This window comes from Castor canadensis, chromosome 15, assembly GCF_047511655.1.
Source record: "Castor canadensis chromosome 15, mCasCan1.hap1v2, whole genome shotgun sequence".
NCBI classification, from domain to species: domain Eukaryota; kingdom Metazoa; phylum Chordata; class Mammalia; order Rodentia; family Castoridae; genus Castor; species Castor canadensis.
In genome coordinates, this window is record NC_133400.1 from 44855060 (window position 1) to 44878665 (window position 23606).

Here is a 23606-nt window from a genome sequence, read left to right on the forward strand (position 1 = left end):
ACTTTCAATCATAAATTAAAAGTTTTAAACTCAAGTCTAAGTGTAAAAGTTACTTAACCTGCTTTTGTTGAAAAGCACTGACTCTTACTGAGACCCACAAATTAACTAAAAGCAGGAGAAAACCTTGGCATCTCTGTCTCCATTTTGTACCTGCTGTCCTTTGCTCTGAGCCAGTCTTTCCTGCATCCACCTTGGAATCAAGGAAGGACAGGAACGATTGATAACATCTTTATGACAAGGGACTGAAACTATCCCTAAAAAATAGTTAAACCTTGAGGACAGACAATCCCCAAATGAGGACAATTGCTTAGAACCATGGAGCAGGAGTAATCATCTCATGGACGCTCCCCTTAAGTGATGACGGCAGAAACAACTTGTCCAGAGAACCAGAACAGAGGTAATGACCAACCAGGTCACCTGTAACTGGGACTGTTTAACTATGTATACCTTTCAGCATCTACCCTAATTCTTTGTCTGTTTACAGCTAAAGCTCTTGTCAGTAGCACAAAGTTGGAAAAGATGGCAAAAGATGGGCTGAAGTGCTTCCTTTGCCTCTTCCCAAGGGTGTTTCAGGTAGTGTCATAAATTTCTTTTCTCTAGAAATTTCTTTTCTGCACCTGTTGGGGTCCGAGGTTGACCACCCCTCAGAGGAACAAAAGACACGATAATGTAAGCCACAAAGTGAGGTTTATTTCCAGCCAGCTGGGGTCCGGGTATATGCCCAACGCAGTGGGTATCAACATGGACCCCGAATACAAACTTCAGGCTGCTTTTATATTTTTTTAGACACTAGTCACGGTCACACAGCAATTTTTATGGTCCCTGGGGTCACATATTTCTGATATCACCCACATCTTGGTGGTGGGGCAAGATTACTTGAAGATTATTTATCAGGAATTTGGTAAACACCAGGTGTCTTAACTCATTGACTCACATACCGTTTTAGCAAGATTAACCAGAAACAGTCCCTGTTCCCAGAAACCATCCCACCCCCTTAGTTCCAGTAAGTGGTGGCTTGGGTCATGTTAGCCATGGCCAGTTTCAGGCTGAGTGGGCTGCAAGCCTCAAAGGTACCCTAACATTTGTACCCTAACACACCATGTCTCTTCATTTGTCATATAGGAGTGAATGACTGGACCTGACATTGAAAGCTAAGGAGTTTGGGCCTGAGGTTGAACACTTTGATTTCATCAGTTGCTGGTAAAAAGAAAGACTCCAGCTCTTCCCCACTCATCCTTTCCTCCTCCCTCTTTTGTACTGCTGCTTTATAGAAGTTGAAAACAAACTGAGGACTTATTTTTTCTTTCTTACAAAGGAAATGGAGCAAAAAAATTGAACCTGAAAGTGAAAGGAATTTATTAGCATTTTTCACTTGGTTGCATGGAACACCGTATTTAGAAACAATGTGATATAAACAACAGGTTTAAACCATTTAATAGTAGCAGCAGATGAGAAAGCCTGCAAGTGAATTATTTCATATAAAGCCAGCTCTGTAGAATCTTCAGAATCTTATTTGTGGTCAATACAGAAAACTATCTGAAGATTTATATTTTCTCTTAACTGTCTTTTTCTACTTTTTTCTTTTCTCTTTCATTTATTTATTTTGCATCTCTTTACAGGGAAGCATTATGGCTTCCCCACTGTTCTCAGAGAGCAGGGCTTGTGATTTTCTTCCCTGCAGCAACAGTGGCTGATAACAACCAACCTCCTCTGTCACTCTTGGAACTATGCTTGCTTCTGTATCTTTGAAAGCTGGTGATGCTGCATAAGCTCTTCTACCTGAATTCCACCCCGGTCTCCCACTGAGAGTCCTCAGTCAAAACCATCTACTTTCTCGGTTTTTTGTTTGTTTTGTTTTTTTCCAGTGCTCAGCAGGCTGCAGCCAGGAAATGTGGGAGGATGAGAAGAGAAAACGGGAGGAGGAAACCCATGCAGCTTCCTCCCGCTTTTCTACAAAGGATGGTGGGACGCACCCCTCGGAGGCCACGCAGGGCTCTTTGTCACAGCCGTAGTAGATGAGGGCAGAGGAGCAGAGCATCCTGGGGGCGCTGAGGCTCCCGGCAAAGGTGGGGTCCACGTGGCACGGGCCTCCCCACTCCTTCCGCCCCATGCACCTGGCCCGGGTCTGCACCCGGGTTGCTGTGCGCTGGGAATGCAATACTGTACCTGGCCCAGGACCTGCAGTCCTACAAGGTCTCAGCCACCCTTCCTCCCTATCGCTCCTCTTCAGATTCTGGCTTGGAAACCCAGTATTCTGAAAAGCTGAAAGCAAACCGGAACCTAAAGTCATATCCTTGAGCAGAGCTGGGAGGCAGAGAAGCAAAATCGAAAGTACATGGTCTCTTCCGGGATTTTCATCTTTTTAAACCGAACTGGAGACTTAAGTGAGTAGCTAAGGCCAGTTCCTCAAATCCTTGTCCCTCCACACCTGCTTCCAGAAATCCGGGTTCATGGCCTTTCTCTCCGTGTACATCACGTTTATTAAGTGACTTTGGCCCCTACAGAGATTTACAAACACAGTGATTTGAGGCTGAATTTCAACGTCCATCCCTTGGTTTGGGGGAGGGGCAAGAGGACTTTTAATTTTTTTGCTGATCTCAGTCTCTCAATCTCTCAATCTCTCTCTCTCTCTCTCTCTCTCTCTCTCTCTCTCTCTCTCTCTCTCTCTCTCTCTCTCCCCCTAGTGCTTGTTGTTAACATCAACACTTTTCACTGACAATAAAATTACATCCTCCAATTTTACATTCCAGATGTAATTGCTACTTTTCTTTTTTCACTAGAGTTGGTCTAGATCGTGGGGACCTGGAGTTTACATATTTTGGGTGCATTCAAAACGGTTACTAGTGGTAGAAGAGCGCCTTCCTACCAAGCACAAGATGGTGAATAAGTTAGTGACAGAGCAGTTGCCATTATTAAAAACAAGCAAAGAATCATAACCAGTAGCAAATTTTTTAAACTGACAGATGCTCCAAATATTTTCTGAGTTTCTTGTTTGTAACTTCTGTTTGCCTACTTCACATATTTAAATGATTTGGAAAAAATAAGGTTATATGAATTTAAGGTTTCTTCTACTTTGTTAAACTACAGAATAGAAAACTATGTAATCAAATTACTCTTTTGATACATAAGCTGCCTTTTGGGTGGACAAGAATAGCTCTATGTTGTTGGTGTTATTAGAACTATCACGGACTTAGTTTCATTGGCTATATTTCTCTACCTAGAATGTACTGAGTCACTTGAAAAGATTCAAGAGTTTTCATTCCATTTTCACTAGTATGTTTGTGTGTTCTTTAACAAAAACATGATAGCCAAATACCAGTAGCTAAATATCAGAGATTCATTTTTATATTGTTATCAAAGAAAGTTGTTACATTGCACACAATACTAGAAGATGATTTCAAACTGAAATGTTTTTAATCCCCTCATTCCTTTTGGATGGTATGCAAACCTACTAATCACATTTTTATTGGAATGTATGTTTGATAGAGGTTTGTGTCATCACTTTCTAATTTCAGAGTTAAAATATACACTTATTTTGTGAAATTAGTGTGTCAATTTTTAGAAGTTGTCTCTATTTGGTATTTTTTTAATTGAGTGATGCTTTTTTTCCTGTAACACTTAAGGGAAGTAGGGTCCATTGCTACTGAGTAAAGATGAACAAAAAAGGTTCTTACTTTAGTCAGTGTATACTTTTAGGTCAACAAGTATTTTTAAACATGGCAAAAAGTCATGTATGTTAAGATGATGATACAAAAAAATTGTGTGGTCTCTACCCGAGCAACAATTAAGTATACTTTCAGGCAGTATAGCTGCCTTCATATAGGAGGTGGCATCTCCATTGGATCTTGAATAATACTCAGAATTTTAAAAAAGATTTTAGGGCAGCAAATACACAATGGTAAGGGCTAAATGTTGGGAAACAGTCAGGATTCAGTGCACCAGTGGAACAGGCTCATTGAAGATAAATAGAAAGGTCAATAGGACCCTGTTCATGGACTTTATTCCACAGTGAGGTAGAGACTTTGAAGGTTATTGGATATGCTAAGAGCTGTGTCTGAGTTCCATCCCTCTGAGGAGAGAAGAGAGAGAATGAAGTGATTGTATTTGAGATAGAGATCATTTAGAAGTCTGTTGCTACAGCTTGGAAGACCTTTTTTCATCCCACTCCTCTAGAATTGAGTGGAAGTATTCACACAACTTCATTCTTTGAGGGATTCAGATTCTTGCCATCTTCTTGTTCCCTACACTAAGGCATTGCATTCTTCTGTAAGATCAAAGATTGATTGCCACCATCTAATATTCTGACTAAGTAGGAAAAAAGACTGATTGAATAATGCCTCAGAGATCTCTAGTCCAGACCCACAAGTAATATGCACCTGTTTCTGGTTATATTCCATGTGTAAACTTAATCACATGGAATATGATTAAGAAGTTAGAAAAATATAATCTCTGCCTGAGTTGCCAAGACCTGATTTTGTAAAACAGAATCATACAATATTTAAAACTAAAGTATGTCATATTTTAAAAGCATGTCCAAAAAATCTGAAATACATATTTTTAAAATACTGAAAGCAATTTGGTCATTCCTAGAATTGAACCCAGCTATACACAGTAATCTGGACTTCCTGAGACACAGACATGGGTGACATGAGAGGAGACTTGTGTGTCTACCCTAAGCCCAAATAAAGTTCTTTCTTGCCAATCGTTCTTCTCTCTCTTTCAGTTTTCTTTTTTCTTTTGTTCCTGAAGCTACAGAGAAAATTCTAGAAATGAATTATACAATGCTTGTTAATTCTGTTAGGCTTTTAATCTTAATAAAAATTTGATATCTTTAATATCTTATGTCTTAATATATAATATTAATTGATGACTATTATTTTAATTACTATTCTGTTTCATTCTTAAAACTTTGTTAATTGACAAAATATACATATTTACAGTATGCATTATAGAATACCTAGATCGAGTTAATTAACATATTTTACCTCAACACTTTTTTGTGGTAAGAACACTTAAAATCAACTATTGGCAATTTTCAACAATACTATGTACTCACCATGTTTTAAAATGCATCTCTTGGACATATTTCTCTTAACTGAATTTTCATTTTATCCTTTGACCATTAACTGTGCCCTCAGCCCCAAACAAAGCCCTGGTATCCACTGACATGTAAATGAGATCATGCAGTATTCATCTGTTTATGCCTAAATTATTTCATTTAAAATAATGTCCTTTCCGCTGATATTCATGGTCACAAGTGATAAGACTTCCTCCCTCTCTAAGGATGAATGGCATTCTGTTTTGCTTATATATCATCTTTTCTTTGTACATTTATCCATTGATTGACACTTAACTTAATTTTACATGTAGCTATTGTGAATAGTGTTTCAATGAATATGAGAGTGCATGCATCTGTTCAACATACTGATTTAATTTCCTTTGGATATATCCAGTAATGGGGGGCTGGATCATATGGTAATTCTACTTTAATTTTTTCAAGAACCTCCATGTGTTTTCCATAATGACAGTGCTCATTCTTAGTTCCATCAATAGTGTTCAAGAGTTCCCTTTTCTCCACAACCTCTCTAACACTGTTACCTTTCATTATTTTTTTAATAGTCATTCTTATAGGTGTGAGGTGGTAATTCCATTGTGGTTTCAATTTACATTTTCTTGTTGATTAGAAATTTTTGGCATCTTTTTAGATATCTGCTGGTCATTTGTCTGCCTTTGAGAAATATCTATTCAGGCCCTCTACTCACTTTCAATTTCTTTTTTTTATATTAATTGTTTGAGTTCCTTACATATTTTGAAAATTAACACATTATCAAGTGTATGACTTGCAAATAATTTCTCTCATTCCCTGTTTTCTCTTCATTCTCTTAATTATTTTCATGGCTGTGCAGATGTTTATAGTTTGATGCAAATCCCATTTGCTTCTCCTTTTGTGTTCAGATGAAAAGCATCACTGCCTAGACCAATGACATGGGGCTTCAGACTTATTTTTTCTTTACATAGTTTTGTAGTTTCAAGTCTTACATTTAATTTTTGTCTACTTTTTTATATGTGTCATAAGATAAAAATGTAATTCATTCTTCATGTGGATATGCATTTGTTCCAACACTAATTTACTGAAGAGACTATCTTTTCCTTATTGTGTATTCTTGGTATCTGTGCTGGAAACAATTGATCATGAAAGTGTGTATTTATTTCTAAGCTCTAAAACCTGTTTTGTTGGTCTTGGTGCCTGTTTTGATTCCAGTGATGGGCTGTGCTATTTTGATTATTGTAGCTTATAGCATATTTTGAAGTCAGGGAATGTAATGCTTCTTGTTTTGCTCTTTTTGCTCAAGATGGCTTCAGCTATTCAGAATTTTTAATGTTTTGTACAATTTGAAGATCATTTTTTAAATTTCTGTTAAAAATAATTTTGATACACATTGCATTAAATGTCTAGTTCACTTTCGACATTGTCTAACAATATTAATTCTTCCAATCTATGAAGACAAAGTATCATTCCATTTAATTTTGTCATCTTCAGTTTCTTTCAGTGCACATATCTATTACTTCTTTTGTTTAATTTGTTCTTAAATATTTTATTTTTTGTAGCTATTAAAAACAGTATTGTTTTCTTGATTTCTTTTTCAGATAATTTCTGGTTAAGTATATAGAATCACTATCAATTTTCATATATCAATTTTATATTCTGCAACTTTACTTAATTCATTTATTAGTTCTAACAATGTTAGTGCATCAGAGTTTTCTATATACAAGATCGAGTCATCATTAAATAGGGATAATGTAACTTCCTCTTTTTCAACTCACATGCTTTTTCTTTCTTTTGCCTAATTGCTCTGGCTACAACCAGTGCTACTATATTGAGCAGAAATGGTAAGTGGGAGCAGTAAAACTCCTTTCTGATCTAATGGTAAAGGCTTTTAACTTTTCACCATTGAGCTTGATTTCAGCTATAAGCTTCTAATTTATGGCCTTTTGGTGTTGAGGTATGTTCTCCTAACTTAAGAGTTTTTATCATAAAAGAATGTTGAATTTTCCCAAATGTCTTTTTCCATATATTAAGAACACCATATGATTTTCTTCTTCATTCAGAAGGAGAAACCATCTTTGTGTTCCTGTGATAAATGTCTCCATGATAATGGTGAAATATCCTTTTAATGTGCACCTGAATTTGATTTGATAATATTGTGTTGAGGGTTTTACATTTATGTTCATACAGTCTTTTTTTCTTATAGTATGCATGACTAGTTTTGATATCAGGATAATGCTGACCTTATGAGTTGAGAAGTCCTTTCTCTTCAATTTGTGAAGGAGTTTGGGGAATCAGAAGTGAGCCAATGCATCCTGGAGTTTTCTTTGATGGAAGACAAATTATTATTATTGTTATTATAGAAGAAAAATATATTTGGATTCTAGCTTCTAGCTTCTATAGAAGGTAACTTGTACAAGGAAAAATATCATTCAAAGCTATATTCTGTAAGTCTAAACTAGAAGAATATAATAGTTGGAAAGAAAAAATTGTTAAATGATTTATTAAATTAATAGAAATTAATGAGACTTGAATTGGCTAAAATGAAGTTTTCCTAACACAATTCCGTATACAATTATCCAGCATCTTCTTTTAGATGTGTACTTGTTTAGACTACACAGCTTGGAGGCCTAGTGGAAATTCTCAGGCGGAAAGTCTCATTTCCTATCATACTATTCAAAGCTTGTTGAAGGACCACAAACTTGCAGACATGCCAACCCTTCTAGAGGAGAACAGACTTGAAGTTGCTTTAGTTCAGAATTCTGAATACATCTCTTCAGCTGGAATAATGGCCTTTCAGGGATGATTCATGGGCTTGTGACTTTCTAGAATCAGAGCATAACCACTGTGACAAAACAGTAAAAACAAAGCGAAAGTAAAAGCATGTTGGATATTGCCAATTAATTGAGTCATAAGAATTAAGTAAATGAAATAAAGAAGAAAAAACATAGCTTTACAGATCTAGCTTACCATTGCTTGGTGGGTTAGCCATGTTATACAACCTGACAAACTTGAGTGAGGATATTAGCCCATTTGAAATGCTGTAGCAAAATACAATAGAGTGGGTGGCCAATCAAGAACTATTTCCTACCGTTTTTGAAGTCAGGAAGTTCAAAAATCAAGTTATCAGCACACTCTGTGCCTAGTGAGAACCCACTACTTCATAGACTGTCTTTTCACTGTAAACTGTCCTAGGAAACAAAAGGGTTAGGAACAAAACCTCTTTTATAAGGACATTTATCTCATTCATGAAGAGTCCACTGTCTTGATCTAATCATCTTATAAAGATGTAACCTCCTAATGTTATCACCTTGAGGGTAGGATCTCAACAGAAGAATTTTGGGCCAAACACAAATGTTTAGACCATAGCAAAAGGTTACACCAGAGGAGGACAATGTTCCTTGAATGTGGTCTTAGTGTAAGAGCACAGGACTTAAAGAGGAAACTGAAATTATCAAGGATTTTAATTTATAGGATGAATATTTAGGGATTGTCAGAGCATCAGGTATAATGAGGACACTGGGATGGTAATATCATATGTGACTTTATAAAAACCCAAAGTTTCTTCATGCCAGTTTCCAAGAGGTCCTGACAGTTCTCCTAACCCCTCTTCCACTCATGTCCAGCTATGTTCATGGGAACATTTGTGACTGTAGAAAATACCTGAGAGAACAATTTTAATGGAGGAAAGATTTACTTGGACTAACAATTTCAGAGTGTTCAGTCCATGGTCAGCTGGCTCCATTGCTATAGACCTGTGGTGTGGTAGAACCTCATGGTGACAGAACAGGCTGTTCTACTCATGGTGGGCAGGAAGCAGAGAGAGACAGGATGTGGTCAGTTATGTCTTCCAAGTCAAATCACCTGTGACCTACCTCCTCCAACTAGACCCCACCTTCTAGTTTCCACCAAGTCCCAGTATGCCATCATATTATAAATCCATTGAGGGATTAATCCATTAATTAGGTCAGAGTCCTTTAGCATCAGATCACTTCTCAAAAACCTGTCATCTTTTAACCAAGCCTTTAACACATGCATCTTAGGAGGATGTTTCACATGCAACCATAACACCAATCCACCATAACTCCATTCTTGTCCCCCCCAGATAAGATAGGGTAAGCCTTGTGCAAAATCCCTGCTGATAACCAGAGGCACACCATGAGGCATGATGCTAAGAGTCCTGGTCATCCTTCCTTCAGGGGCATCTTTCATACACGTGATTGTTAATTCTGGTGTCAACTTGACAGTGTTGAGGGATGACCAGAACAATGGTAAAGCATGATTCTGTGTATATCTATAAAGGTATGTGGCAGTGATCTGAAAGGGAAAGCTCTGTCCTTAATGGGGGCAGGAAATATCCAATTTACTGAGGGCACAGGTGGAACAGACAAGCAGAAGATGGGAAAAACAGTGTCTTCCTGATTCATCCTTTCTGAATGAGGTTTGTTTCCTATTGCAACTGCCCTTCAACATCACAATCTTTGGCCTTTGGAAACTGGTACTTGAACCAGTGGCCCTTGTAGCTCTAGGGCCTTTTCTGTAAAACTTAAGCCTGTATAGTTGTTCTCCCTGATTTTCAGGTTTCCCACTTCCTACTTCTTAGACTAAGTCATCACTATTATCTTCTGACACTCCAGCTTGCACATGGCCATTGTGAAACTTTTCAACCTCTATAATTTTGTGCAAATTTATTTACATTTTTTTCTTTATACATATTCTATATATAAATGCATTATATATATTCTTTATATATTGTATTCACAATAATATTATATAATAATTAGATAGATGGATAGATAGATCCCTAAAGATTACTCCAATGACATAAAAGAGACTTATTCTTCTTCCTAAGATCCAATATATTGGGAACACCTTAACATGGATCAGCTGGTGTGACCCCTCCACGATCCATGCCATGTGACTTGATGTTCTGAAAACATATGAAATTGCATTGTTATTATCCCATACCTCAAAAAGTGCTCCCTTTACATATTTGGAACATCTAGCAGGGGTGGTCCATTTAAGGTTGAAGAATATTTAAATTGTGACTCTTGGGCCAGGTCACACTGTTAGACAGATAGTGCTCACTGTAAAGCCTTATCAGGTCTCATTTGTAAAGTCATATGCACACAATGTTTCTTTTTGTCCATTTCACAGGTATTAGAGAGCTCACAAACCTGAAGTCATCAAACTTTAATATTAGGAAGGTGGTTTGTCATTAAGGGTACCCCAGAGGAGAAAGCAGGATGTTACTTCTGATGATCAATTCTCCATGAACTGGTGTGTTTGTGTGTGTGTGCATTTCTTTCATTAAAAAGGAAAAAAAGTCAAACATTATCCAACAATGCAGACATCCCAGAAGCTTTAGTGAGCCACAAACTGGTTTTAGCAAAGTTCTTGGAAAAAATGAACCAACATCTCTAGACCCCCAAATGACATAAAGCTACAAATTAGGCATTATTTTCTAAAAGAGTTTTAGCACTATGTACATTTGTATTATTTACAATATTAGCCTCTGAACTAAAATATGACTTTTTATTGATTTACTTGAGTTGAAACCAGAAATTATGAAACTCACAAATAGTTTTGAAATTTTATTCCCTGAAACACATACTGATTTTGAAAAAGCCTGTTACACAACACAGAGCAATCGGAAAATCTCTATGATCATGATACTATTAACACTTAGGTATTCAAATAAAATAATAATAATAAAGGAAAAACTAAATTAGGAATCATTCCTTCACCACCCATGGTTTATAATTGCTACAAGAAGAATGTTTTTAAATATCACGTTCAGTAAGTCTAAATACAGAGGAATCTATTGCCATATTGGTAATAAAATACAGGGCCAGCGAAGAGTTGTGATTAGAATGTTTTTCTAAAGTGATAGAGGTTAAAAGTAAGTGCTAGTGTAATTGGAATTCTGATGTTTTGTGTCCCAAGAAGTTGGCGAATTTCTAACTCTGAAAATTCATTGAGCACCTTGCCTAAGAAGATGATTTTTGGCTGCTTCTAAATGTTTTCAGCTTTGGGAGTATAGTGGGTACCCCAAACAGAATGAGTCTCATTCTCACATCAGCATTGTAAAGAGATGGAGCATAAACCTTATGATATTCAGGTCAGCATGGGGTCCTGGAAAGACAGGTTCTTAGTAGAGTCAGGTCAGAAATCTTTTTAGTTTCCCCAGCTGAGACAAATCTGAGAGTAAAGGAAGAGTTGTTTCTTAGGGTCAAGATGTATAGTTTTAGAGAAGTCCTGAGCAGGAGAAAGAGGCAGTAGCCCTTGTGATATGAAGCTTAATGCAAAATAAACACTTCAAATATGGCTGGGCATGGAGAAATGTAGACAAAAAAAAGAATAGGTAATTGATACTGCACAAAATGTGTGGTGAACTGACTGAAATAAGTCTCTCACCTGTTTACTATCTCAGTGAAGTCCAGTCCATTAAAGAGAAAGCCTGCCCTAGAGTCAGCAATTACCTTGCAAAGGGCCTGAGGAGGAAGGAGGATGTAATGTGTTCATGATGTATACTTGCAGGAAGAAAGAAACCACCCCTATACACTGGGTACTAGATGCTAGAATTTCATATTTGTGAAATTAATGAAACATAAATTGTACCTTGTAACACTCCCTGAGAGTTACAGAGGTCCCCCTGTGCCCCTGTGCACAGTTGACTGTGCTTTTTTCCCTCATCCACCCCTAACTATTTGCTTTAGGCCACATCATTGAAGGCCACCATTGGCCCTACCAGGGGGTATAGGTTAGACTCCTGGTCGTTCCTCAGCTTGCTCTGATCTCCATCCCCAGAAACAGATTCAGTGTCTGGTAAATAAGGGCAATGGAGAGGGCATCTTCACCTTTTATCCCAATTGTCAATCTGTGAAATTAAAATGACTGTTGGCTAGATGTCTTCCCTTCAGTAAAGAAACAATCATGATGGGTCTTGTTGGTAAATATGTACTTAGATTACTATTAATCCCACTACTGGAATTGCCCTTTAATGCATGTGTCCAAATTTTTTCAAGGACAGTATATTTTAGGTTAAAGGAAATTTAAATTTCTGACTTTTATATCTGGTTATGCAGACTCTGCTAGCAGAAGCTTCAGATTCACATTTGACATGTTTAGCATTTTGTGGTCTTCAAAACCAGCATTTATGTTGATTAAAAAGAACATAGTACAATCCAAGGAAAACAGAATTCTAACCAATCCAAACGTAGGAAATAACCAAGGCTCTAAATTACTCAAGGTTTGCTGGTGGGTCCAAGATTTCAGGTTGTCCTGAATGCTGTGTTAGACCATGGTACGTCAGCCCTGAACCTGGACTTCAGATTTGGGTCAGTGAGTAACACAGCTGCTCAAGAAAACTCCTTCACAGACTATGGGGACAATGAACACCCTTGGAGAACAACAACAATGCCTCATAACTGAAGAACACTGAAGATTTTGCCATGAGACCTGCTTGTGGCTGAGATTACATGCCAACATCTTTCACTGAAGATGGCAAAGCCCACACCCTTCAACTCTCTTTACCCATCTCATTCCTTCTATTTGTCCTCTTCCTCTTCTCTTCTTTCTAGCCATCTTGCTCTTGTGATGTTAAAAGAACTTGTTGAATCAGAAATTTCTTCTTACAATAAGGATTATCCACATAAAACATTGCTGGCTTTCATGGGTACATCATTTCCAAACAAATACAAAAATTCACTATGAAGGAGCACAATCACTGAATATACACAATTTATTTCAACTAGTAATATTCCTCTCAAAAAGCTATTTCTGTTTTGGAAACTATTAGAAGTTTCAAGATGTGTACACTCAACAAAATGTTGTGGAATCATACACTTAAGTTGAATATAAGCTCCCTGTGACCTGATTGTATCACTCCTGACCAAACATCCAGAAAAATATAGAAAGGTATGCATAAGAAATACATAGTATCATCTTAAAAGTATGAATAATAACTCCAAACTGAAAGTAACACAAATGTCCATCCACAGTAGAATAACTAAATAAATTATGGCATGACTGGACAATTGAATGTCATATGACAATGAAAATAATCAAGGTACAGTAAATACAATTACAAGAATCAACTCACAGTCACAATGTTAAGTAAAACAACTGGACACAGTAGAAATACATACATTTTTGGTTTTTTCATAAAGTTTACAAACAGGCAAATTTAGTCTCTGGTGGGAAAAGTAAGCTTTTTTCCTTTGAAGTGGGAGTCTCATGAACTTTTCTCCCCAAGCTGGTCTCAAACTGTGATCTTCCCAAACTCAGACACCCAAGTAGCTAGGTGTGAGCCAAGGGCACCTGGCATTCTACATCATCTCCCAGCATATATTCTACTATAAGAAAGGGAGGTATAAAAAACCTAGAGAATTAAAACAGAGCCTGGCCACCCCTGCTTTGGAAACAGGGCCATGCAGATACAATTCAACCACACATTTTGAAGGCTCTAAGACTTTGATGAATTTCCAAAGTAACATCCACTATGTATAACATGAAATATTTCTGGTCCATGAAATGTGGGTGACTCTCAGTAGAACTCAGTGGTCTAGAGAGTCTCCAAACTACCTTTTAGATATTGCTTTAATTGTCTAAAATTTTTTACACAGTCTGCTATGGATTTACATATTGTTTAATTGGGCTATTCTTTTGGGAGACAGAAAAGCAGGTGATTGCCTAGAAATCTGCCTATTACACAAGCAGCTCTTCTTTGCTTTCAGTTTCTATCTGAACAATGTTGACAGGCAGTGCCATTCCATGAAGCCTTGAATGATCTCAGGGATTGCTGTCCTTCCTTGAAAACCTTTGTACTTAAATTATTGTTTTTCAAATGACCAGGAATGTATGCAATCTGATTTTATCAACAGGAAAACAAAATTTCTGAGTTCCGCTCCCATTATTGTTTTTCAAGAACAGTTTCTACAAACAGGTTCATTTGAAGAAGCCACACGCAGACCAACTTTTAGATATCATGTCACAGTTGGGAAACCATGGGCCATTTCCAACTCATTCAATGTGCACAACTCATAGTGAGTTTTACAAAACAAATTTAAGCCAAATTGCTTTCCTGAAGAAAAAAAATTTTATGTTTCCTATCGTGATTAGGGTAAAGTCCAGTTTCCACACCATACTCTGCAGGATCTTACCCAATCTGGCCACTTTCTGCTCCTTTTCTCACTTGATCTCACCTTCATCTCATGGACCTTCATTCATAATCAAACACATTAAGTTCTTCAAACAAGAATGCTATGTATAAACTCTCCTTGTATCTTCACTTCTTCATTTCCTTCATGAGTGTGTACTTAGTAAAAACTTGTCTTATCTCTCATTTCCTCAGGGAAGGATCACTGACTATCCAAATTGACTAAATCTTGACATCTGTATTGCTTTACAATGCTTATGAGAAATTCAAATATTGCTTGTTAGTGTAATTTGTTTAATGAGTTAGTTCTTAACTAAGAAATGTATAAGTACAGGAACCGTGGCTGTGATGTAATGAGGTTTTCCTCAGTGCCTTTCACAGTGCTAGCAGCCCAAGACCAGTGGTCAAACACCCTACAATGCACAGAGAGATGCCACCACAAAGATTAACACAGCCCAAAATGTCAGTCCTGACAAGGTTGAAAACTGTTTGGCAGAGCAATGGAAGAAAGGGAACTACTGATGCATGGAGCAAGGATGACTCCCACAATATAACATTGAGCCAAAAACTCAATTAGAAAATAGCACATGAAGTTATGTTACATGAAATTCAGAAACAGACTAAACTTTGCTGTAGTGATTAAAGTCAGAGTAGTGGTTAACTCTGGACAACCAGAAATAGATGTATACATCTACAAAAATTCAAGAACTTGTATACCGAACATCTCTATACATTGCTGCATTGTTTTTATCACAATAACATCTTTACAAAAAAAAAGGTCATATAGCCCACAGAAAAATATACTCAAGAAAAAATGTTTAATAATGTCTCACAGGAAAAATATTTGGGTGAAGTTTATAATTAATGGTTGTAAATCAGATTTCTATCTATAAACTATGTTTTCTACCAAAAGACCAAAAGAATCACCTTCGTTCTTATCACAGCAGAAAGCAAAATCAAATTTTATTTCTATGAAATTGGAACACACATGAAACACACAGACATGTACACACATGCAGGAAAAGATCCAGGTCCGTAAGAATACAAGCAAAATTCATTATCCTGAGATAAATTATTTAAATAGATACCACTCTAAAGGAAGCACAACCTGAAATCAATATGTCTAACTAGAAATAAAATAAAGCGCTAGTGATACCTGAAATCCACATTGTACAAATATCAAAACAGTGATTGAAGTGCCTGAAAATATAATAAGGTGCAGGCCCAGTCCACACTAGCAGAGACCATATGGAAGGTTAACAGAACACAGACAAGATAAAATGAGAAAAATGGTATTAACCATGGCAAGAGACAATGCACTCTGGAACAAACATTTCAGGACTTTCGGAAGCTCATTAGTAAGACAGAAACAAAAATCAAATTTCTACCATATTTTAGTTAGGATTGCACCCATAATGTTTAAGGCAACTGTGGACAATGTGTGTTATTTTCCTGGCATAGGCCTAGATATTTGCCACTGATGCTGGGGTTGACTTCATTTGAACTGAAATGTTGTTATAATTAATACAAAGCACTTCACCAGCTTGGGATATCATTAAAGTCATATTATATCTCTAATGACTTGAGAACTCACTTGTCCTTATTATTAAGAAATCATTTATTTACCTTGAAGTCTATGTGTTAAAAAATTCAGTTGAAATGAAGCCAGTACTACTTCTGAATATCAGGAAGTGAGGAAGGAGGACAAAATCTGAGTGGGTCACTGGTACCCTACTATGATCACTGACATGTACTGTTAAAAATTTCAACTCTAGACTCTAACCATGCTGGTGTCATTGGTAATCCCTGCATCTTAATGGTACTATGGAAAATGTGCTAATGTTCAATGCCTTTTGTTCTCACAAATAATTCAATGGTTTTCCTGAAATTATGATATCTTGCCACTACCCTCAGCCATGTCAGAGGTTATAATCAGATAGTATTTAGGCTCTTCCATTTATGTCAATCTTAGAAACCCATAAAATTTCTCCTTTTTATTACATTTCATTAGGGAAGTCCCTTTTTATTTAAGTCTGAGAGACCTTGTGCACAGTTAAGTCTAGTTAGCCTATAAAGTTCTACAATTTCAACAAAAAAAACTTAGGAAAATCAGATTGGAATCTTGGTTTTCTCTTTCCCAAAATACCTGGGATCCTTTCACAAGTTGGTTCATGCCATCAGAAATGTATAACCCAAAAATTGGTTTCCATAGCTACTTGACTGGACTTCCTTCTTCCCCTGACAGAGGGAAAAAAGGGCCACTCACACCTTGCCAATGTGTGCTTCACACAGAAGAGAGTAGCTGCCCTAAGGTCTTCCATCTCCAATGGCTCTGGCACTCAGAAAAACTTTAAACAGCAATAACAGCCCAACCTGACAATGCCAAGTCCTTCTCCTCCTCATCTCACATTCAGGCTCAGCTCTGGCACCATCGAAATCTAAGCTTCCTTTATTCCAGAAGATTTATTCATGCTTTCCTCTTCTTCCATCCCTGCGTCTATGCCCATCTTCTACTTCTTTCCATCTTTACAAATGTTTTTTCCGTGCCCTTGGAAGACATTGTCATCAGCTTTGTCCATCCAAAGCTCTTTTCTGAACGGATCTTCCAGATTTGTCTACAATAGGAGCTTGCTGGTGCTGTAGTGATGTTGCCACCCCACAACCATCTAAACCAGAAACTACAAATTCTGAATTCCTTCCTACCTTAGGAACTAGACATAAGGCAAATGTCCCTGTTTTTTTTCTGCTTTCTCAGTCCCTAGCTATTTTTCCTCTTTGCCCCTTGAACTATCTCTATCAGGTTTAACATCCACTACCCTTTCTCATTGACCTCCTCCACAAAACCCCTGTTCTTTCATTTCCCCACCTTGGTGAATGACTTGAGTGTTTGTCCCCTTTCTCCCTTCCACTTACCATTATTGTCATTTTCAGTGACATCAGCTTTCATGTGAATGACCAACCAGTACCCTTGAGTTAAACTCTTCCATAAAAATTTTTGTCTACCAAATTTTAAAACCATCCATTCACATTGTGTGAGGCTTAACTTTATGTGTCAAGTTGGCAGGGCCACAGTCTCCCACATATCTGGGCAAACATTCTTCTGTGTGTTACTGGACTCAATTCTATCATTCCCCATCAAGGGGTCTAATTCTAAAAAGGCTTATAGTCCTCTCCACTCTGCTACCACAGAGAAACTGTGACTGACATTACAAAGATGACAACAAACTTCACCTCAATGCACATTTTCAAAGCAGTAATTATGATTCTAAAACCTTAAAACTAATTCACAGATAGGAAGTACAGACTACTGTAGTGAGATTCCCAAAGTAACAGCAAAATTTATAACTCAAAATTGAAAGAGATATAGGAATTAATAAAAATGACCAAAGTGAAAACAGGATTAGGAGGCAAATTTTATGTCCTTCAGCACTTAGATCTTATTTAGCAGGTTGACGTCATTTCTAGACACAGAAATGTCATCATCTAATGGCCATTTCACTTTTGTTATCATCACTATGAGAACTGTATTTTAAATATTTATTTAATATTTATTTATTGTGTTAAATATTTATTTCTAAATAGTTAATACAAGGTTTCTTTGTGAAATTCATAAGATTGAGTACATAACAAAAGGTATGTGTCCAGATTCCAAACAAGTCTTCCCAGAAAAAGATGATGATGCTAGTTTCTCATTAATCTTTCAAAAGTTATTTTATTTGTACATAAGTATGCTTACATATGATAACTGCATTCCTAGTAATGATCAGACTATACATGGTAATTCATGCTTTTTTCACTTTATAATGTATATTCAAGATCATTACATAGTATTCCAGTTTTAGCAAAGACTAAAATTAATATTACCAATCTATGTTAGTAATATTTAAATAATTTTCAATTTTATTGCCATTAAAAGCAATACGTCACTAGAAATCTCATACATGTGCGATGATGCTGGTGTGTGCTAAGAGCAAATGTTGTCTATCAAAGTATGTACATATTTACTCTGTCTAAAGTGTGCTGGGCACTGCTATCCTCTACCAAGGAGTTTGTGTGTAGAACCTTGCTGAATGAAAATAAAAATGCACATCAAAAACAGGACAAAGCATAGATGCAAAATCCATAACTTCCTTAAAGAAAGAGTGAATCATTCCTTAAAAAGTGAGGCAAAACCTTTTACAATCTTACCAAGAGATTTACCAGGAGCAGAAAATATTGAAGTTAACTCATTGCCAGCTTTGTGTAAGATTCCTGAAATCCAGGAAGAACTTTCATTTTGTGCAGTATCAATTGTATTTCTCATATGCTGGATCTCTGCATTCATCTCATCAGATTTCCTCTTATATCCTCCCTCGAGCAAATCCTTTTGAATTGAAACAAAAAAAAGTTGAGAGGGAAGTAAATAATACAGTCACAATTATTTTAAGACAAACACTGTTCAAAAACTTTGCCAAACTGTCTTTATTTTACTCCTAAAAATGTTTTCTCAATTACCATAGGATAATAACAAAAAGGATAACTCATGAGCTGGACCTAGATTATGTGAGGAAGCATAATTTAAACTTACAGTTTCCTGTGTGAGTCCGCATTTCAAAAAAATTCTTTACATCATTGCCAAAAGAAATGCGATTGGTCTGATTCCACAGATATTACTCCCACCTGGTGGGCCTGACCACCGCATCATAGCCATGAGAGGAACTTAGTAGCTGACAGAGAAAACTGTCCTCATGTTACTTCCAGATGGACAAAGAAGGAAATCCTCTGCCCATGAGATAACTCAGGCAGGTTCCACACCTGCAGACTACTGCAGCAAGTTTAGATTCTTTCACTTCCCTGTGCTGTTAAGTCTGGAAATCTCTGACAGTTTACATCTCCACGGATTTACTTCCACTCTTTGGTAGTAGGGCTCCTGATAACATGGGTCTTGGTAGTGCAATCCAGTTGCTGTTCATACTGACTGTACCCGGTTGGAAAATCTGTTTCATTAGGCCCTCATGAAATCATCTTACAATCTCTGAAACAGCAGCTCAAACCCTATCTACTTTCAGCAACAACGTGTTAGAGCCATAGATGACCTCAACTCTCCAGTCTAAATATGGAACAAAGTTCAAAATCATGTTGAAAAGCCTTTAATATTCATAGTTTTTATGAATAACTATAAGAAATGGTATTGGTGCTTCCTCACACAATCTGGCTGCAACCTTCCCCATCCTGGGTAGGGCACCAGGACCATCAGGTACTACTGAGTCACAGCGACCCCTCCCCCGTCAGCTTGTGCTGCAACATCATTCTCTGCTCTCTCAGGAACAGCTCATTTTCCTCCTGCAGCTTCCTTTTCAGTTGTCCAACATTTTCCTTGAAGCTTCTCTCTAGAGTCTCCATGTACCGCTGGTGCTCCATCTGCTGACGCCTTAGCAACTCTTGTTCTTTCTCAGCTGCCTCCTTCTTCTCCCTCTCAGCAGTCCCAGTAAGGGTTTAGAAAGGAAAGAAAGAAATAAGTTAAGACAAATATCTACCATACCAAGCACAGAGAGCAAACAAAAAGCTGAATTGTGGGAAGGGGAAGAGACTGAAGTCACAGAATTTGCACAGTTCCACACCATTGAGGGCTCATTTCAGAAAGTGATGGCTGTCTGGCTGACACACAAGCATGAGTTCCCCTTTGCTGTGCTCAGTTTCAGCAGAGTGGACAATCCATAGAAGGAGAGGGAACTCTTACTTTGGAAAAGGTCTTCTTATTAGTTCTGTCAGAAGACACTGCAGGAATCTAATCGCTCCTGAAACATAGCCCTTCATGGTACCTGCAACTACCTTCTCCCTATCCACGAGTGCATTTTCTGCCTCAGAATGGAATTCCCTAAAGTATTCTAGGACTGCAGGAATCTCTGGAAGACTTCTCCTGCCTGTGGAACAAAGAAGGAACAGATCTTTCATTTCCATTGGGGAAACAACCTCTACAAATAATTATATCCATATTATATTTATCATAATAAAAATTTTATAGTGAATCCCCAGAAAATATCCAATCTGTTAAGTGACACCAAAGACCTCTGTACCTCCTGCCTCCCTCTATTCCATCCCCCAGAGCTACTTCCCTGTACCTACTCTAGATTCTCAGTTGTCACAATTACATGCAGCTGTGCAAACCACAGTCTCTGATGCTTTCATATTTGTCTTCCAGTGTGAAATCCTATCTCTAATGGATGCTGCAGCTTCCTCTTGCTCTGTTAGTTGTATCTTTAGGCTAGTTATTTAATCTGCTCTGTTAGTTGTATCTTTAGGCTAGTTATTTAATCTCAGTTCAAATGTGTAAAGTATCCACAGTAAGGATGGGTTTACTTAAAGTTTTTGGAGGACTAAATTAAAAGGCCTAGGGGAAGTGTATCTATTTGCAATAATAATTTCATATAGGTTACTGGTATCATTATGATTATTACCACCACCATATATATAGCTCTCAGGTTCTTAGGTGTCACCACTCAGAAGGCAACTGTCTGCTTCTGAGAGCTCGTGCTCTTCCCTGCCCCCACACCCCCCAGCTGATCAGCCTTAAGAGCTAAGACAATGACTGGACCTCACACATAGCCAGTTCATGGCACTTTGCAAATCTACAACTTATGGGATGAAGAAATGAATAATTTTTGTCCATCTCTCCCGAATTTATGAAATCTCTACTCCTACTTTGGAAGTGAATATTTTCCCATTGAGGAATAAATAGTAAGCAGAGTCACTAAAGGTGAACTTGGTTCTGGGGATGTGGTTCAGGTACAGAGGACTTGACTAGAATATTCAAGGCCCTGACTTTGATTCCTAACATTGAAAAGTAAAAAGCTAAAGGTGTCACACTATCTTCATGTTTTCTTGCTATTCACAAGTGGTCATGTGTGCCAAGATTTCAAGAGACCCCGTTGATTCTATCCCTTAAACTTCCTCATGCTCCCTTACTCTTCACCTTTATTCCTTTCCTTGGCACCTGCCAATATTCCCATTCAATCTTGTCCATTGTTTCCATGTGGAGCTTGTGTCCTCCAGGAACAGAGAAAGTCCCTGCTGAAATGTTACCCATCAGGGCCTTTGATAATCAGTTCTGCTGACACTGGCAATATGCAACAGATGCTTCTTCATTCTTCCCCAGTAAATCCTCCTTCCTATGCATTGTGATTTTCTGGAAGGGAAATGTACAGAGATGCCACAGGAAGAACAGAGAAAACGAAATACCAAAGAATCTGATAGAAGATTAATCTAACTGTATTCCACCTGATAAAAACATTCTAGTGTAGTAAGACATGGATGAATCAAAAATCACAAAAGTTGACTTCCTAACAACCCTTAGTGTTCTCTGAAGAACAATGGGAAATTTTAAGCCTCCTGGGCCTCAACATTCTCATCTGTCAAATGATAGGATTGCAATCCACAATCTGTATGCTTTCTTGGAGTGATTTTTATCTTCAACCATACAACAAGAGCAATAGAAGATAAGCAATGGCCTGTAATAAGGGTCTGGTAAGTGAAACTGTGGTTCATAGGAATGTGAGTTGTGTTCACAGAAACCATAAGCATCTCAGGATATTCTGGGTGGGTTAGTAATCCATAGAAATAGTCCTCAGAATCCACAAGAAATACTAAGGGAAGTATCTATAATGATTTTGTCAATATCAGAAAGATCTCTAGATAAAGTGCCTCAAGTTTGAGGTGGAATAGGGGAGAGTGTAGTATTTTGGAAATTATATTCTTTTTTATGATTTTTGCATTTACTTACATGTGTATACATTATATGGGCCACTTCCTACCTTACCCTGTTCTTCATGAGAATCCACAATGCTTTACGCTTGAATGAGAGCTGATCTATGGGGTAAACAAAGGCACTTTTGGGCTCCATTCTTCAAGGGGAAGGGTCATGAAAGTTAATGACTCAAACAAATTACCACCAGCTTCTTCTGGAACTCTGGTTTTCATCCTTGAAGGAGTGCTTCATGAAGACTGTGAAGGCTTCCCTCATGCAGGCTGTGTGCACATCCAGCAGCTCCTGGAGCATGTCTATGGGGAGCTTCATTTGCTGGGTCATCTGCTCACTGTGGTGGTCAGCTGCCTTCTGCACAGTCATTGAATTTTCACACTGAGCAAGGGTGGACACTGCATTCTCCAAGCAAGGCACTGTTAATGGCATCCATGTAGGTTACCACCAGAGTTGCCAGCCCTGGACGAACCAGGTATTTTAATAGCTAAATATGAAGCTATAACTAGGTGAGATCCAAAATTCTCAGACAAAAATCTGTTGTATACACACACACACACACACACACACCCCTCCTTCTACCATCACAACTTTCCTTTTTTTATTTTAATGGTTTTCCAGTGTAAAAAATTTAAATGTCCACCTTTGCCTTGTATACTAAGTTTTATGTGAAAAAAATTATCCAATTAAAACTTAAAAGGAAAATAGATTTCATAGGTAGAACAATGAGGGCACATACATAAGATTATATTTCTTGCTAATTCTGAAGCTTCCAGTGAATTTTCAGTGATTAATATAGTACTTAAATTTGTAACACTTTGAACTTCTAAAATAAACTTATAAAATAAATTTCATATGCTTTAAACAAAGCAAACTTAACATATAGAGCTTCCCATGAGAAATAGTATAAAGATATATATATATATATATATATATATATATGCTTTTATACCCAGTTAATGATTATGTTATTGATTGAGGATGTTTTCAGATAGGTGGAAGCCGTGGATTGAAATGACAATGCAGTTTTATAGAAGGAATTCTGAACCCCAATAAGTGAGATCATTATAAAATATACACATTTCTTCATAGAGTATGGATGTATGCATAACATAGTTATTTACAGAATCAAACAAAATAACATAATAATATTACAGTATTGTATGTGTAAAGAAAACACATGATTTCCAGTTACCACAATTCTTCTCTAAGGACCTTGATCTTTGAATAGGTGAAGATGTAGGAACATAAAATATTTGATTATTCCTGGAATTTGGAATCCAGCTCATCTTCTGAGATATTCTCAATTTTGGCTAGGAGTTCTTTATATTTGCTGGTTGGTCAAAGACAAAACACTTCTGTTTTGGAAAGAAATGCATGATTCACTGCCAGGGATGATTGGATATTTGGACTTTGAGAGAACACCTGAGAGATAGGGAAAACAAAATACTGTGGGAAATAGTTTTAGTACAGAGAACTCAAGATTTTCTGACAGGGGTCTTTTCATGTCTGCTCTATTCTACACGTACAGATTCCTTTACCATAAACATTCAGTGCTTCTTTGCACATCAAACTTGTATCAATGATATAACTCTGTCAAGATATTTTGGGAAACATATGACTCCAATAGAAAAACTTATGACATTTATCCACAGAGGTGAGCA

General features: G+C 37.3%; 1 pseudogene; it reads right to left on the reverse strand.

Moving 5' to 3' along the window:
• Positions 1-11762: 11762 nt before the first annotated feature.
• Positions 11763-23606, reverse strand: part of LOC109680754 (guanylate-binding protein 6-like) — a 29097-nt pseudogene continuing 17253 nt past the window's right edge.